Source organism: Callithrix jacchus, chromosome X (genome assembly GCF_049354715.1).
Source record: "Callithrix jacchus isolate 240 chromosome X, calJac240_pri, whole genome shotgun sequence".
Taxonomy (NCBI): Eukaryota; Metazoa; Chordata; class Mammalia; order Primates; family Cebidae; genus Callithrix; species Callithrix jacchus.
Genome location: NC_133524.1, coordinates 93,576,310 through 93,590,629, shown reverse-complemented (window position 1 = coordinate 93,590,629; position 14,320 = coordinate 93,576,310). Strand labels below are relative to the sequence as shown.

The 14,320-nt window shown below is 40.0% G+C and overlaps 1 protein-coding gene across 6 annotated transcripts in view; it reads right to left on the bottom strand.

Moving 5' to 3' along the window:
* Nucleotides 1–14,320, bottom strand: part of DIAPH2 (diaphanous related formin 2) — a 933,611-nt gene that overhangs the window by 228,575 nt on the left and 690,716 nt on the right. The gene's annotated exons all lie outside the window — the stretch shown is intronic.

Sequence of the window (14,320 nt, the reverse complement as noted above, 5' to 3'; positions counted from 1 at the left end):
TCTATGTATCTGGGTGTTAGGATCCTTAGCTCTTGTTGTTGCATTGATCCTTTTACCACTATATCTTTGTTGCTTTAAAATCTATTTTATCCGATACGAGAATTGCAACTCCTGCTTTTTATTTATTTATTATTTATTTTTGCTCTCCATTTGGTTGGTAAATCTTTCTCCATCCCTTTGTTTTGAGTCTTTGTGTATCCTTGCATGTGAAACAGGTCTGGATGTAACCTGCCATTGGGTTTTGGCTGTGTCTTTTGATTGGGGGATTTAGTCAATTTAAATTTAGGGTTACTGCCATTTGATGTTGACTGGCTGTTTTATCCATTCGTTGGTGTAAATTCTTCTTTATGTTGGTGCTCTTTACTTTTTGGTGTATTTTTAGAAAGGCTAATACTGGTTGTTTCTTTCTGTGTGTAATGCTTCTTTCAGAAGCTCTTGTAAAGCAGGCCTGGTGGTAATAAAATCTCTGAGTTCTTGCTTGTTCATAAAATATTTTATTTTTCCTTCAGTTGTGAAGCTTAGTTTGGCTGGATATGAAATTCTTGGCTGAAGGTTCTGTTCTTTGAGGATGTTGAATATTGGCCCCCACTCTCTTCTGGCTTGTAGAGTTTCTGCTGAGAGATCTGCTGTAAGTCTGATAGGCTTGCCTTTGTGGGTAACATGACCTTTCTCTCTGGCTGCCCTTAGTATTTTCTCCTTCGTTTCAACCCTGGTGAATCTAACGATTATGTGCCTTGGGGTTGCTCTTCTTGAGGAATATCTTTGTGGTGTTCTCTGTATTACCTGGGGTTGAATGTTGACCTGCTTTGCTAGTTTAGGAAAATTTTCCTGAATAATATCCTGAAGGGTATTTTCCAGCTTGGATTCATTCTCTCTGTCGCATTCAGGTACACCTATCAAACGTAAATTTGGTCTTTTCACATAGTCCCACATTTCTTGGAGACTTTGCTCATTCCTTTTTATCCTTTTTTCTCTAATCTTTTCTTCACGTTTTATTTCATTAAGTTGGACTTTGACCTCTGATATCCTTTCTTCTGCTTAAACAATTCGAGTGTTTAAACCTGTGCATACTTCTCGGAGTTCCTGTATTGCATTCTTCAGTTCCATTAATTCACTCATACTCCTCTCTAAGTTGTCTATTCTCAGTAGGATTTCATCAAACCTTTTTTCAAAGTTCCTAGTTTCTTTACGTTGGGCTACAACGTGTTCTTTTAACTCACTGAAGTTTGTTATTATCCATTCCTTGAAGAGTGATTCTGTCATCAGGATGCGCTCATTCTCCATCAAGCCTTGTTCCGTTGTTGATGAGGAACTGTGATCACCTTTAGAGGGAGGGGCGTTCTGACTTTGAGTATTCTCAGCTTTTTTACGCTGGTTTCTTCCCGTCATTGTAAATTTATCCTCCTGCCGTCTTTGAATTTACCAACTTTCAGATTAGGTCTCTTGAGTGGACGTCCAGGTTGTTAGTTCCCAGGGCCAGAGCAGCGGCATTAAAACTAATGGTGCTTTTCTGCCCAGGATTCTCCTGTCTGGCTTCCTTCTTGTGTCCCTTTACTCTGCGCTGAGCGCTGCCGCGCCGAGGTGCTGCCACAGCCACTGTGCCGGGCTCTGGTGTTGTGCTGGGGCCCCCTGCGGGTCCTCCGAACCTGTTTACTCTGCTCCAAGAGCTGCGCGCCGAGGTGCCGGCGGAACCGCTGCGCCGGCCACGAGAGTCTCGCTGGCCACCCATGTGTTTCCTCCACTGGGGGATCTTCTGTTCCGTGAGCGACCAGAAATTGTCTGAAAGTGTGGCGTCCTCTAGTTCTCTGCGCCTTCCCTGAGAGCTGCAATCCCGGGATGTTAGAGATCGGCCATCTTGGATCCGTTCTCGCAGTAACTATTTCTTAATGAAGACAGTGCTGATTAGTTTAGTGTAAATACCAGACCTGCATGTATATGCGACAGCAACATCTAACTTGGGTTTATCCTTTTTGACAGTTTGGCCTTTTTTAAAGAGCTGTGGTTAATTTATGGGCTGAACAACTCAAAGGGCAGAGACAGATTCACCACGAAGCTAAAGAGCAAAAGCATTAGGACTTCTCACAAGCATGGGAGGGGCAAGGGCAATGTGTTCACCTGGCCATGTGTTTTGCTAAAATTTAAAAATGAAAAGGTTTAAAAAAAAAAAAATATATATATATATATATATATTCCTTTTCTTAAATGGCTGCTCCCAAATTATATAAAATCCAGCTTCACAAATCTGGATCCTCCTCTGTTTAAATGCTATGTAAAACCCTGATGTCTGATGAAGAATATGAGAAGTGCTGAAAGTTTGGGAAATACCAAACTATGAACAAAAGATAGATAATTAAGCTCAGGGAAGACTGAATTAAAGAATATAACTATATCTATGGACGAGAACTGGATATTTACAGACAAGGCTTATTAGATATCTTCCAGAGTTTCAGAAATCAAAATAATAGGAACTGCATTTAAATTTTAAAAAGAAAAACTCTGGCCGGGCACAGTGGCTCATGCTTGTAATCCCAGCACTTTGGAAGGCTGAGGCAGGCAGATCACCTGAGGTTGGGAGTTCAAGACCAGCCTGACCAAAATGGTGAAACCCTGTCTCCACTAAAAATACAAAAAATTTAGCCGGTGTGATGGTGCATCCCTGTAATCCCAGCTACTCAGGAGGCTGAGGCAGGAGAATCACTGAAACTTGGGAGGTGGAGGATGCAGTGAGCCAAGATCTCACCATTGCACTCCAGCCTGGGCAACAAGATCAAAGCATCTCAAAAAAAAAAAAAAAAAAAAGAAACTGATAATTAAAAAGACCTTTATATTAAGCATGACAAAGCAATGGAACAAAGTCAAGTTATAGAAACTATTCTTTAGAAAACTATTTATTTCTCTAGAAAACTATTTGACAGGTTAGTTAGCTGCTGAAGGGTTAAGAAAAACTTGCCAGAAGCCTGAATTATTAAGATAATTTACCGACAGAGAATACCTCAGTTTCTTTCTTTTTTTTTTTTTTTTTGAGATGGAGTTTCACTCTTGTTACCCAGGCTGGAGTGCAATGGCGCTATCTAGGCTCACCGCAACCTCTGCCTCCTGGGTTCAGGCAATTCTCCTGCCTCAGCCTCCTGAGTAGCTGGGATTACAGGCACGCGCCACTGTGCCCAGCTAATTTTTTGTATTTTTAGTAGAGACGGGTTTTCACCTTGTTGACCAGGATGGTCTCGATCTCTTGACCTTGTGATCCACCTGCCTCGGCCTCCCAAAGTGCTGTGATTACATGCTTGAGCCACCGCGCCCGGCCCGAGAATATCTCAGTTTCTATCCTAAGCTTATTCTGGCTCTACAGATATGTTTCTGAGTTACTGGTTTATAAAACTAAAACAAAACAAAACAAAAGAATAGTTATTTGACACCTTGAATCTTGGGTATGCTATAGCAGAGAGTTGGCCTATAAAATACAAAATTGTGTGGATCATTTCAAAATTGGGTTTGAGTGGGATAGAGGTCAGAACCAGAGATATTCTGCTTTATAACCCTCTTTTCCAAACTAGAAATAATAAGGACACTGTGATATAGTAGTGATTGCATTCTGGGAAGCAAGCCATTCCATCTGTAGATGAGTATGCCAGCTACATTGCACAATGTAAAACATCTCACTTGTGATTATATCCTTGATCATGACCTAGATTTGGCCAAATATCACTGCTTACTTACTGATGGGAATATCCTTTCCTTACTATGCTAATGATCTACTGCCCTTTTCTTTACCTCCCTCCTCCCTGGGTACTGTCCCATTATTTATAGAGTTTTCTGGCTTCATCATGAATCTTCTGCTTAAGTTGCCTTATTTATTGGTATAAAGGGATTTTTTCCATTAGGTTTGACATGTTGGACAAATAACTTAGAAGAGGATTTAGGGCATTTACAGACACATTGGATTTTATTTCCTATCCAAAACTTTGCAATAATAAATGTTATGTGTTAGACTTGACTTCTTTCAATGTAAACTTATGTATGCCCTTTTGACTCGTGGGTACTCTAGAACAATGAAATCTGTGTTAATTTTTTTTTGAGACGGAGTTTTGCTGTTGTTATCCAGACTAGAGTGCAATGGCATGATCTCGGCTCACTGCAACCTTTGCCTCCTGGGTTCAAGCAATTCTCCTGCCTCAGCCTCCCGAGTAGCTGGGACTACAGGCGTGCACCACCATGCCCAGCTAATTTTTGTATTTTTAGTAGAGACGGGGTTTCACCTTGTTGACCAGGATGGTCTCGATCTCTTGACCTTGTGATCCACCCGCCTTGGCCTCCCAAAGTGCTGGGATTATAGGCGTGAGCCACCGTGCCCGGCCTACTTTTTGAATATTGTGTTTATACTTAAGCACTCATAAAAATATGACACTATAATATGCTTAAGAAATTTAAAATGGCTTAATTTGATCCCGTGAAACTTATAATTATTTCACTTTTTAAAAGTATACCAACACCCAGAAAAGAGAATTTGGAATTTTTTATTCTCTCTTCAAAGGATCTTTGAAGATAGTAAGACTTAGAGAAAGTAGAAAGATCATGTATGTTTGAAGAATAGTACTTCTCTAATGATTTTTATCATAAAGAGAAAAAAAATCTAGTGACATAAGCAGGTGTCTGCTGGCTATGAATCAATAATGAAGATATAAAAGGTCACGATCGGTCACAAGTGAACAGTAAATCACAAAGTCTTGCTGACAAATGAGAGGTTTGATGCTAGAATATACAAATAAAATGGAGTAAACATGAGGTTCTTCCTGTGCCTATGATTAGCTCTGCTCAAGAATTATACCAGGATTGCTTTTGATTTTACAGGCTCATAGGAAAAAAAAAAAGAATTATACCAGGAAAACATAGCTCACTTTGGGATTTCACAACTTAGTGTGATGGAGTGAAAGTAGACAAGTTTAAGTACTTGAGTCAAATATTTGCTAAATCAATGTTGACGAAGAGTCAAAGAAGTCATTAAAATAATGAAAGATCTTGAAAAAGTGGCAGAGAGAAAGAGAGAGAGAGAAAAACAGCTAGAGAGCTATGAAACATTAATCTAAAAGGCTGTTTATTATTAGATTTCTAGAACAGTAGAAACATGATTACCAATTACAAACATGGTTAGCAATCAATAAATATTTGCTGGTTACTTTTATGTGCCACACATTCTATTGTATAATAAAAATTCAAATATAAGTGAGATGCATTTACTCTAGAGGAATTCACAGCACAAAGAAGGCAGGTCTGCACACTACCAATTAGTTGAGGGTTACAACAACCATATTAACAATATGATATGAGTGCCAGGTGCAGTGGCTCACACCTGTAATCCCAGCACTTCAGGAGGCTGAAGCAGGTGGATCACTTGAGGTCAGAAGTTCAAGACCAGCCTGGCCAACATGGTGAAACCCCATCTCGACTAAAAATACAAAAATTAGCTGGGCTTGGTGGTGTGCACCTGTATTGTCAGCTACTTGGAAGGCTGCAGCAGGAAAACTGAACCCAGAGGGTGGAGGTTGCAGTGAGCCAAGATGGTACCACTGCACTTCAGCCTGGGCAGCAGAGCAAGACTCCATCTCAGAACAAAAAAAAAAAGAAAATTATGATATCAGCATACCAAACAGGGATTAATTAATTATCCCTGGAGTTCAGGAGGGGGTATTAGGAAAGACATAACAGAGAAAGTAGCCACTAAATGGAGTTTTGAAGGTTGAAAACAATTTCACCAAGTAGAACGGAGACTGAGTGTGATTGTATTCCAATCAGAGAAAAAGGGCAGTGGCTGGGGAGAGTTAGATTAGCAAGGGTTTCAAAATGCTAGTTTAGACTTTACTGTCACCAGTCTGGAGTGCACTGGTGCGAACTCAGCTCATTCCAACCGCCGCCTTCCCAGGTTCAAGCAATGCTTCTGCCTCAGCTTCCTAAGTAGCTGGGACTACAGATGTGCGCCATCACACCCAGCTAATTTTTGTATTTTTTAGTAGATACAGGATATCACCATGTTGGCCAGGATGGTCTCGATCTCTTGATCAATCTCTTGACCTCATGATCCACCCACCTCAGCCTCCCACTGAAGGTTTCTGAGAAGGTGAATGTCCCAATGAGACTTACATTTTAGAAAAAAATTATCTGTAGCAGCATACAGTTTGGAGAGTGCTAAGACTAAGCTCATGACAACTATTACCGCCGTAGTCCATGGGAGGGAGAGAGGACAAATACTGAAACTTGGGCAGCTGAAGTGAGGATAAAAGTAAGATGTATTTTTTCTTTGCTGAGACTTAATAAAGAACATGCAAACAAGGGTGCTTTGGTAAGATTCTCATAGGGAAATCATAAAAAACAGATATAGTATCTTGAGTTTTAACTGCAGAAGCTGGATAAGAAATGGAGACTGGGCCGGGCGCAGTGGCTTACCCCTCTAATTCCAGAACTTTGGGAGGCCGAGGTAGGCGGATCACCTGAGGTTCGGAGTTCGAGACCAGCCTGGCCAACATAGAGAAACCCGGTCTCTAGTAAAAAATACAGAATTAGCCAGGCGTGGTGGCGGATGCCTGTAATCCCAGCTCCTCAGGAAGCTGAAACAAGAGAATTGCTTGAACCCAGGAGGCAGAGGCTGCGATGAGCTGAGATCATGCCATTGTACTCCAGTCTGGGCAACAAGACCAAAACTCTGTCTCAAAAAAAAAAATTTTAAAAAGAAAGAAATGGAGACTGAACAGATGTAAATAGCAAGGGAAAAAGGGAAAAGAAGATATCAAGTTGTACCAACCAAAGAGAATATGGGAGACAGTTGAAAAGGATGTAATGAGTTCCATTTTGAATATGCTGAGTTTGAGGTAGCTGTGGCAAATCTAGTTAGAGGCGTCCAGCAGAAAATAAACCTGACTCTAGAGCTGAAGAATAAAATTGTAACTCAGGAAAGTGCAGAAACCACTGAAATAGATATGAACTACCCAGGGAAAAAAATATGCAGGACTAAAGGCAGACCTTTGGAAATGCTTTAAGATTCAAGGAAGGAGATTCCCACCCCCCCCAAAAAAAGGAGATACTTCTACAGAAAATCAAAACCAAGAAATCCTGCCTTCATTATGACAAAGGATTATTCTAGTGATTGGGCTGTATATGTACCATACCATAAGGTAGAGTAGGGTAGAAATCTGGAGTATAAAACATTTCATTTGTACCCACTATACTATAAGGCACTGTCTTTTGTCTCCCTGGATAAGTGAAATCAGGATTACAAGCTGAGCATGGCTTGGGTTTCACACAGCAAGCCTGGGGTAACCCCTTGTACACATCTTGCTAAGCCTAAAAGGTAAGTGTAGTATTTCTGCTTAAGGGACAATATATAAAGAAGTAAATGTCACCTAAAAAGAAAGAAGAAATCAAAGCTGAGTTGATACTACATCTCTGCCAATGAAACTCCTGAGTTTCCAGCCTCTCAAAAGCCAGGTTGGGCTGGATTGGGGTCTTGGGTTGCCTGAATTCTCTGATCTATATCGAAGAGGAGGCCATTCCCAGGAAGATGCCAATTTGACAAAGCTGTATTATGAGACAAGAACAGACGGGTTAAATAGTGAAATGTCCTTGGGAGGAGGGTGTGAGGTGGAGGGAACAATCCGAGACCCAGAAAGACTGTGTAGCTACATATATGATGTTCTTTTAGAGGTACGAGGAAGGCTGTCTTTCCCTCCAATATTTCCTCTATCAGCTAGGCATGTTGCAAGAAGTTCTTGACGGCAGAATTGCTCTGCTGGATTAAGGCATTGTCCTGAATTCAAAGGGCATGTATGTAATACAGAATGAGTGACACATTAGTACTGTATTCGTTTATCAGATCAACTAGCTGACAGTTGGCAGCGAACAAGGACCAGGGGAAAAGGAATCCAAGGTGAACCAAATGTCTTTGTAAATTCCGTATAATTTTTCATATTTTTGGCACTAAAACTCGGCTTTTACTTCACTACATGCTTTGCTATACACCTCACCTTTTGTCAGAGCTTGCTATCTAGAAACCCATTTTTGGATGTTAATGTCTATCTTCCTAAATAAGATATCTGAGTTCCCTTGAGGAATAAGTAGTGACAGAGATTGAATCTGTATTTTTTAGTGTTTTTTTTTTTTTTTTTTTTTTTTTTTGAGACAGAGTCATACTCTGTAGCCCAGGCTGGAGCGCAGTGGCGTGATCTCGGCTCATGGCAACATTTGCCTCCCAGGTTCAAGTGATTCTCCTGTCTCGTCCTTCCAAGTAGCTGGGATTACAGGTGCATGCCACAACGCCAGGCTAATTATTATTTTTTTTTTCTGTATTTTTAGTAGAGATGGGGTTTCGCCATATTGACCAGGCTGGTCTCAAACTCCTGGCCTAAAGTGATCTGCCTACCTCGGCCTCTCAAAGTGCTAAGATTACAGGCGTGAGCCACTGCGCCTGGCTTACTTGTATTTTTAATAGCAAAAATACTGTTTTGCTTTTTTTTCTCTTGCTTTATTTTTATTTTGGGGGGGATGGGGTTTCACTTTTGTCACCCAGGCTGGAATGCAGTGGCGCGATCTTAGCTCACTGCAACCTCTAACTCTTGTATTCAAACGATTCTCCTGACTCAGCCTCCCCAGTACAGGTGTGCACCACCATGCCTGGCTAATTTTTGTATTTTTAGTAGAGTCGGGGTTTCATCATGTTGGCCAGGATGGTCTCAAACTCCTGACCTCAGGTGATCCACCTGCCTTGGCCTCCCAAAGCACTGGGATTACAGGCATGAGCCATTGTTTTTCTCTTGAACAAGGAAAGGTTTTAACTTGCTTAAGTAACAAAGACAAGAGACATAGATTTTGAAATGACATTAGGAAAAGGACAGATTTCTTCTCAGGAGTTTCCTCTTTAATTTTTGAACTTGAGCTGTGTCTAAAAGTAGATAAGATGCCAGGCTTCTAGGTAAAGTTCTCTATTTGTATATCCCCCATATTCCAGATGACAATGTTACAATTATTTAACTGAAACAATAAAGCCATTGGCAAGACTTTTTCTCTCAAGTGGGACAGAATTCATTTTTATTCCTTCTACATCCCATAAGGATACATGGCTAATAAAAGAGTTAGGGTTTGTATAAAAATCATCTAACTGTAACTAGTGAAGTCTTCTAAATAGGACAACCCAGTAATCCCTACATTTTAGGAAACATTTACAGTTTTAAAATCTAAATCTTAGCTTAAGAAATTGAGTATACAATGGAAATTTATAACTACTGTTGAAACCTTTTAGCCACTGTCAAATAGCCCTTCCACTGGTATGATTTCTTCTTTCCATTGCATTTACATTCTAACATGTAATATAATTTTCCCAATCATTACGTTTATAGTTTATCATCTCACTTTCCTCATTTCGCTCCATGGGGGCAGAGCTTTAAAATCCGTTTTAGTTTTTGAAGTAAATCAAACCATGCCAGTGGCTAGAACAGTGCCCATTGTTTAGTAGGCACTCCTTAAGTAATCCTTGAATGAATGAATGAGAAAAGGAAAGCAAGTAAACTAGTAGCTTTTCAAGCAAATTAGAAAAGCTGAATGTCCTTGTATAGGTATATTCTAGTGAAAGAACACAGTGAAGGATAACTTGAAAATAAATGGGTAATGTTTTCTATTTATGTTTCTGTTTTCTAAGATTTTTAAAAACTATTTATTTAACATAAGTGTATATTTCACAAATAATATCTCATTCATTTTTATTCTGCCAATTTGGAACATTTGACAATTCAAACAATACTGAGCACTAAGCGACAATTTACTTTTGTCCTGTATTGATACTTTTAGGTGCCTGTCCCAATCCTCCACACAATGCCAGTTGCTGGGTTTTTTTTTTTGTTTTTTTGTTTTTTTTTGTGAGACAAAGTCTCACTCTGTCGCCCAGGCTGGAGTGCAGTGGCATGATCTCGGCTTGCTGCAACCTCCTCCTCCTGGGTTCAAGTGATTCTTCTGCATCAGCCTCTGACTTAGCTGGGATTACAGGTAACCGCCACCACACCTAGCTAATTGTTGTATTTTTAATAGAGATGGAATTTCACCATGTTGGCCAGGCTGGTGTTGAACTTCTGACTTCAACTGATCCACCCACCTCGGCCTCCCAAAGTGCTGGGATACACGTGTGAGCCACCACGCCCTGCCAATGCCAGTCTTCTTACTTGCTGGCAACACCATGGATTGCTTCAGCTTTGAGCCACATGCTGAAGGAAGGGGCCCTATCTTAGTCCTGGGGCGAATCATGGTTAGTCTAAGGTTCTCCTTGACCGTGATTAGTTTAGGAATGAATGGGAATGCCACACCATCCTGGACAACAAAATCTGAAGGAATTAATCTGCCCAGGAGCTTCTGAAAAAGCTTTTCTCCCTAATTTGTTAAAAGGAAAAAAAAAAGCTTCATAGAGACAACACACTCTCCCTTGTTAGATGTTACCATGTTGGCATGTGACGCCTGGAACAACTACTGCCATTGCGCAACCAAGAGCCAACATGCCAAGGATGGCAGAACAGAAACATCTGGAATATCCTGGGTCCTTAACGATATCACTAATCTACTGAATTAACCAACCCTGTAACTGCCTTACCTCCATAATTCTTGTAAGAGAGTAAGCCCATATTCTTAAGCTAATTTTAGTTTTATGTCACTAGGCAGCTGAAAGCATCCTGATACATTATACAAAAGTGCAAACATCAAAACATGATAGTCTGTTAAAAAGCACAGTTAAATCAATTATTTTCAAGTACAGAAAAACTCGAACATAGTATCTACATACACAAGCAATTATAGTAATTGAAAATTAATTTGTCCTATTCATTAAAGTCTGTTACCTAAAAGAGTTACCTAAAACATATTTTGCCCAAATAATGCTCAAATGAAACAAAAGTCTGTTTCTTTGAATACATTCTATTCTAAAACTTTTAATATCATATGAAAGAATAACCATATGATTAGGATGTATTAAAAAGTGCTTCTGGCCAGGCATGGTGGCTCATGCCTGTAATCCCAGCACTTTGGGAGGCTGAGGCAAGAAGACTGCTTGAGGCCAGAAGTTCAAGACCAGCCTGGGCAACATAGCACAATCCTGTCTCTAAAAAAGAAGAAGAATATTAGCTGAGCATGGTGGTGTGTAGCTGTAGTCCTTGCTACTCAAGAGACTGACGTGGAAGGATGGCTTGAGCCCTGGAGTTTGAGGCTACAGTGAGCTATGATTGTACCATGTACTCTAGCCTGGGCAACAGAGGGAGACTCTCACTTAAAAAGATAAAAATAAAAAGGCTTCATCTTAAATTCAATTTTTATTTGTTAATCTTTTATTTTAAATAAAGGAGCAAATACTTTCACATATAATTTCCTGTAGATGTCATTTGATGAAGGAAGATTTCTCACAACACTAAAAATCATTAACATTTAAAACAAAGTTTCAAGTTTTTGGGGGATATCAACCCATATCTCCCATCTAGAGGTTATATAGCTTAATAAAGTTATATTTGTGATTTTATCCACATTTTAGGTAATCATCTGTATTGTTAATTACAGCTGTTTTTATATGTCTCTAATGTACATGAAACTTTAGTTGTGTGATGTGGTTTTTTGTTTTTTTTTTTTTTGAGACGGAGTTTCACTCTTGTTGCCCAGGCTGGAGGGCAAAGGCGGGATCTTGGCTCACTGCAACCTCTGCCTCCCAGTTTCAAGCAATTCTCCTGCCTCAGCCTCCCGAGTAGCTGGGGTTACAGGCATGTGCCACCACGCCTGGCTAATTTTGTATTTTTAGTAGAGACAGGGTTTCTCCATGTTGGTCAGATTGGTTTAGAACTCCTGACCTCCGGTGATCCGCCCACCTGGGCCTCCCAAAGTGCTGGGATTACAGGCTTGAGCCACCGCGCCTGGCTGAGACTTTAGTTTTTTTTATTCCTAGACCAAACACAATTGACCATAAACAAATAATATACTATTATAAACTATAGTTTCTCCAATATAAAGTTTGGCACTTTTATGCCTGATTAATAAAATTTGAAAAATAAAATAACTACAACTGCACTGTCATATTGAGTAGTCTAGTAGTTTGAACACAAAATATATAAGATCCCTGAAGAATAATGGAGCATCTTCCATTTCAAAATGCCAAGATTTGGGCCGGGCGCGGTGGCTCAAGCCTGTAATCCCAGCACTTTGGGAGCCCGAGGCAGGTGAATCACGAGGTCAAGAGATCAAGACCATCTTGGTCAACATGGTGAAACCCCGTCTCTACTAAAAATATAAAAAATTAGCTGGGCATGGTGGCACATGCCTGTGATCCCAGCTACTCAGGAGGTTGAGGCAGGAGAATTGCCTGAACCCAGGAGGCGGAGGTTGCAGTGAGCCAAGATCACGCCATTGCACTCCAGCCTGGGTAACAAGAGCGAAACTCTGTCTCAAAAAAAAAAAAAAGCCAAGATTTGAACGGATGATTGGTTTTTCAGCTATACTATGTATTCTCTGGTTTGCCCAATCCCTGTGAACGATGTTGGGAAATTCTGAATATTCTGAAACCATATATTTGCAGAAACAGAAATTGAAATGGAAATATGAGCAAAAATAGTAGCTGTCTCATTATTAAGATTGTAACATATTTCAGGGCTTTAAAAAGGAGTTTAGGAGACTGTTTTCCATGACACTGAAGTTTGGTTGAAGAAGACAGAAACGAAATACACACACACACACGCACACACACCCTCTCATTTTTGAATCATAACGTTGCTTTTGTTAAGAATTTTTTTGTATTAAATTAGAAACCATTATAGAACACCCTAGCTGAGGTAAATAATGGTTCTTAAGCCAAAGTGCACAGCTGAGAACAACAGCAAAGTGCTTAAGACACACTAGTGTGAATAGGCCCAACTGGCCAGTCACCAATTACTGATTTAAGGCCCCTCGACACAGGGAAGGTTGATGAGAGTATTATGTACAAAACAAAAACAGAAATCAAGATTCCACTGGTCCGTTTACAGATGGCTTACGGTAGTCACGATTGTTAGCACGGTGCCAAAGACCAGGTGTTTGGAAAAAGACATCATGAAATGAGCCAATTAACATGTTTAATCACAACGGAAGACATAACCATGGGCACTATACACTGAATGTGTATGGACATATCCATACAAGCATGAGCCACTAGCCTTTTTACAAGAAAATATAAATTTAAAACAAATTTTCAGAAGACTTTTTATTATTTTAAGAAAAACAAATTCACAATCTAAATACATATGTACATGCACAGGGAAATGCCTGGAAGGGTAAGTGCCAAGGTATTAATATTAATTAACTCTGGGTAGTGGAATTTCAGTCAACAGTTTGTTTCTTTTTAGTATCTATATTTTCTAATTTTCCTACAATTTACATGCATGATTGGTAATTTAAAAATTCTACAAGCCATATAAACTGGGATGTTTCAAAGATATAGAGAAAATTAGTAACTGAAACAATACAGTGATCAAATTGACATTTGAAATTGTGAAAACATTACATCAATGTGACAGATATGTTATTAACTTATCTAGCACAGATTTTGCTTATTAATTTGGACTATTGAATATTGTTTTCCATTGATTTTTTTTAATAATTAAAAAAACTTTTGCAGGTAACCCTGAAACAGGGTTTCTCAATCTCAACATTACTGACATTTTGGGCTGAATGTGTATTTGTTGTGGGAGGCTGTCCTGTACATTGTAGGATGGTTACCAGTGTTCCTGGTTTCAGCCACTTGATGCCATTTGCAGATCCTACTTAGTTGTGATAATCAAAAATGTCTCTAGATCTTGCCAAATGTCCCTTGGGAGGCAAAATCACTCCTGGGTAAGAACCACTGGCCTAAATTAACACCAGCTAAGTCAGACTTTTTTTTTTTGAGACAGAGTCTCGTTCTGTTGCCAGGCTGGAGTGCAGCGGTGCAATCTTGGCTCACTGCAACCTCTGCCTCCTGGGTTCAAGCGATTCTCCTGCCTCAGCCTCCTGAGTAGCTGGGAATACAGGTGCGTGCCACCACGCCCAGCTTATTTTTGTAGTTTTTGTATTTTTTCACCATGTTGGCCAGGATGGTCTCGATCTCTTAACCTCGTGATCTGCCCAGCTCGGCCTCCCAAAATGCTGGGATTACAGGCGTAAGCCACCATGCCCAGCCTCAAGTCAGACTTTAAGCAGTTGCTTTTGTCCTAGATATTCTGCATTAATTTTCCTATTGCTCAGAACAACTGTCAGTCTTAAGTAGTAACTGAAGCTTGGTTACTGCTCATCCAAGCATATGGCAAAT